Raw genomic sequence first — 3650 nt, 5'->3', positions numbered from 1 at the left:
GCCTGCCTTCGGAAGCTCCGGCCACGCTTGAACACCCGCGGCTACGTGCACACACCTGTGTGCGTCATTTCTTCTACAACAAATCCCCTGCGGGGCCCGGGGGCAAGCCTCACCCCGCCGCTGCATAGAAGGGCCTGCGGAGAGCCTCACCACCGCCCACACAGTACGCCGCAAACAGCCTGGGCCCTGGGGAGGGAGGGGCCGCAGAGAGACACCTACGGAGATCTGGAATCTCCGCCCCTGCTTCCGCCGCCGCGGCAACGCGCCCACACATCTGCGCGTCCTTTCTTCCCATGAAGAATCCCCTGCGGGGGCCAGGAGCAAGCCTCACCACGATGACTCCGCCCGCTGTGGGAAACGGCCCGGGGAGAGCCTCGCCGCCGCCCACACAATAAGCCGCGATGAGCCCGGCCCCTGGAGGGGGGAGGGGCCGCAGACACACACAGACGGAGACAAACAGACATGGAGAGCTACAGACTGTGTGAGAGAAACACGGGCAGACACCACACAGAGAAGGACAGGGAACAAGGAAGGACAATACAAGGGGAGGAATGACACAGAGGGACATACTGGCCTTGGAGAAACCCATGGAGAAGGACACACAGATCCCCAGATTGCCATGGATGGGAGACACACAGGAGATACAGCCAGGACTCGGTGGCTGTGTGGGAGGATAGGGGCCAGCCACACCGAAACACATGGCGCTGGGTGACTTTGACAGATCCATGCAGAGACAGAGAGACACAGCCAGAAAACAGATTCAGGAAGACAAGACGGCAGACACACTACAAGCTCACACCCTTGCTACCCCACTCTTCCTAGCACCTCTGCTCTTCACACGTCACTGTCTCTGCTCCTAGGGCTGGGAGAAGCCGCGCCCACTCTGACCCCTGTGTAGATAGAAAAACCCATGGAATGGGGCCAGATTCATATAAGTGAGCATTCTTCTACAGACCTATAGAAATCCCTCGGATTAGCAGGAAAATGCAGCGAGGAGGAGGCCAGAATCACCACCACATGAACTAATAAGGCGGGTGGTGGAAGAGGAGGTAGAGGAGCTGGAATTTCCACAGTCCCTATGAGGCAGGCAGCTGTTGGAGGTGGCATTGCAGGGGGGGAGGGCTGGCTGGTGAATGGGTGGTCCATGAATTCCCCAAGTCTCACAGGTTCCCACTTGTTATGAATTAAGGTTCTAACACATTAATTAGTGGAGTTGGATGAATTTGCAGAGGATAGAAAATGTTTCTCCCATTCTTTGTCTACACCCCCCCCAAAATAGATTGAAAACTAAAGATGTTCAGGAAGAGCTGGATCCTGTCACAAGGATTTGCATGCTCAAGGGTTTGCATGCTCAAAGATCTGCATATCAGTTCCTCCTTCTTGTGGCAGCCCTCCATTTCCTCCCTCCCTTGTCCTCAGGGTCTCACATCCCTTAGTAGCAGTATTTCAAGGAGCATTTGGGGCTGCATCATGTTAGGGGGGCGGGGGTTGAGCTTCTATTACTGCTCTGCTGTGTGTAGACATTAATATCTTTCAGTATGCATGTCATTAAACTCCCAGGCCAGTGAACATTTCCTTTCCCATAAAATGGGGAAATCATATTACATTTTGACCATTCAAAATTCAGGATGTTCTGCTCAATTCTGGGAAGAGCGACTCACAGGGCTGTGGGGCTGATAGTTATCTTTCTTCAGCCAACACTGACCTTGGCTGTTCTCTATGTCTAGAGGAGAAGACAGAAGACCTTCACATAGCCTACAGCCTAAACAACACATGGAGTTGAGAGACTGAAGTGCTGGGAAGTGTTTACATCTCCGTGCTCCCGACAGTATGACCTCACCAACCGCTCCAAATAAGGGAGATAAGGAGTTGTTTTTGCTCATCCTTCCTTTACTCAGATAAAGCAAGCTGGTACACCAGTGTGACTTTTCCAGGGCAGCTGAATACTGAACCAGAATGATACATTCAATGGCTGTTCCAAGAGGAAAAGACCAACAGGTGTACTATGGGGATTGGAATTCAATCATCAAATTCCAGCATATGTTCACCGCTACCACAAGTGCCTACCTACCATCCTTCTGGCCTACTTCCTAGTAGGATTGATGCAGAAACCAGTTAGAAAGGTTAGGATGGCCTACCAAACTGGTATATGACTGGTGTATGAATTTGATGTTCAACAAAACCGATACTGAAGCCTGGATTTCCATCGGGTTTTTAAATTTGGCAGTTCATTTTGTTATGTTTTGTATTTAATCATTGTAAAAGATAAGCTCAAAATTGGAGTATGGTGACTTGATGAAGCCTGTTCAGTGAGTTCTCTCTGTTCCAGAAAGTTTATGAATTCTATTCAATGCCTTTGCAGTTACCCTAAAAACAGACAGGTCATATCAGAACTCATTCTGTAAGATTGAGTATTTACTTTACTGCAGATCCAGCCAATGGGGAAGCAATAGGATTGCCAGCTCTGGGTTGGGAAATACTTAGGAGATTTTGGGCGGTGGAATGTAGAGAGAGGAGGGTTTGTGCAGGGGGAGGGAGCTTGGCAGGGTATAATGCCATAGAAATAACCCTTCAAAGCAGCCATTTTTTCCAGTGGAATTGATCTGGATCATCTGGAGAGCAACTGTAATAGGGGCAATTGCCAGGTGCCACATGGAGGTAGGGAATCCTAAAACCTGAGTATTGCCTATCTTGAACAGCAGTAGCATATTCCCCCACTCCAGCATATCATTATGAAAGCTACTACAAAAACTGTGAATTAGAGCATATCAATCTTGCATACAGCTGAGCATACATCTGAGGGCTCATGCTTTTCAGAGGAAGAGAGCTACCTGTTATGTTTTAATGCTAGGCGTCGAAATAAGGAGGCAGCATAGTTACAGAAAGGAACATCTGTACACCGCCCGTGGCGCCGCGGGCGCCACGGACTAAATAAAACAGTAAGGGGTTCTGGGGCGGGATGTGTCCGGGATGAGGAAGGGTCCGGATTGGACCCTTCCTCATGACAGACAACCGGAGGGACCAAACGGCAGGCGCAAAGCGCCTGCCGATTGGTCCCTCCGATTCCCAGCCCCAGCAACTGCGAGCCACGCTCAGCGCGGCTCGCAGTTGCTCCCGGCCTGACGTGGTGAGAGGCGCGAAGCGTCTCTCACCGCGTCAGGCCGGCCCCAAGGAAGCCCCCGCCGCAAACACAACACAAGACTCCAGCCGCCGAGAAGCTGCAGAAAAAAAAGAAACACCCCCGGAGGAGCCTTTTGCCGCTAGCGCGACGAGAGGCAGCAGAAAAAAAAACCCCTGTAGGAGCTCCAAGCCGCCGCGCCCACGAGAGGCAGCAGAAAAAAATTAACCCTGTAGGAGCCTTTCGCAGATCCAAGCAGCAGAAAACAAAACCCTGAAGGAGCCTTTCCCAGCTCCAAGCAGCAGGAAAAAAAAACCCTGTAGGAGCTCCAAGCCGGCACGCCCACGAGAGCTAGCAGAAAAAAAAAACCCTGCAGGAGCCTTTCACAGCTCCAAGCAGCAGAAAAAAAAACCCTGTAGGAGCCTTTCGCAGCTCCAAGCAGCAGAAAAAAAAACCCTGTAGGAGCCTTTCCCAGCTCCAAGCAGCAGAAAAAAAAAACCCTGTAGGAGCCTTTCGCAGCTCCAAGCAGCAG

The 3650-nt window shown here is 51.3% G+C and overlaps 1 long non-coding RNA gene across 1 annotated transcript; it reads left to right on the top strand.

Annotated features, from left to right (window-relative positions):
- The first annotated feature begins 261 nt into the window (after positions 1-261).
- Positions 262-2296, top strand: LOC143831131 (uncharacterized). The gene is made up of 2 exons (XR_013228739.1): positions 262-481; positions 1728-2296. It is a non-coding gene; the product is annotated as an uncharacterized LOC143831131 (long non-coding RNA).
- The last annotated feature ends 1354 nt before the right edge of the window (positions 2297-3650 follow it).

This window comes from Paroedura picta, chromosome 3, assembly GCF_049243985.1.
Source record: "Paroedura picta isolate Pp20150507F chromosome 3, Ppicta_v3.0, whole genome shotgun sequence".
NCBI classification, from domain to species: domain Eukaryota; kingdom Metazoa; phylum Chordata; class Lepidosauria; order Squamata; family Gekkonidae; genus Paroedura; species Paroedura picta.
The sequence above is the reverse complement of the archived record's forward strand: the minus strand, read 5'-3'. Positions and strand labels throughout refer to the sequence as shown.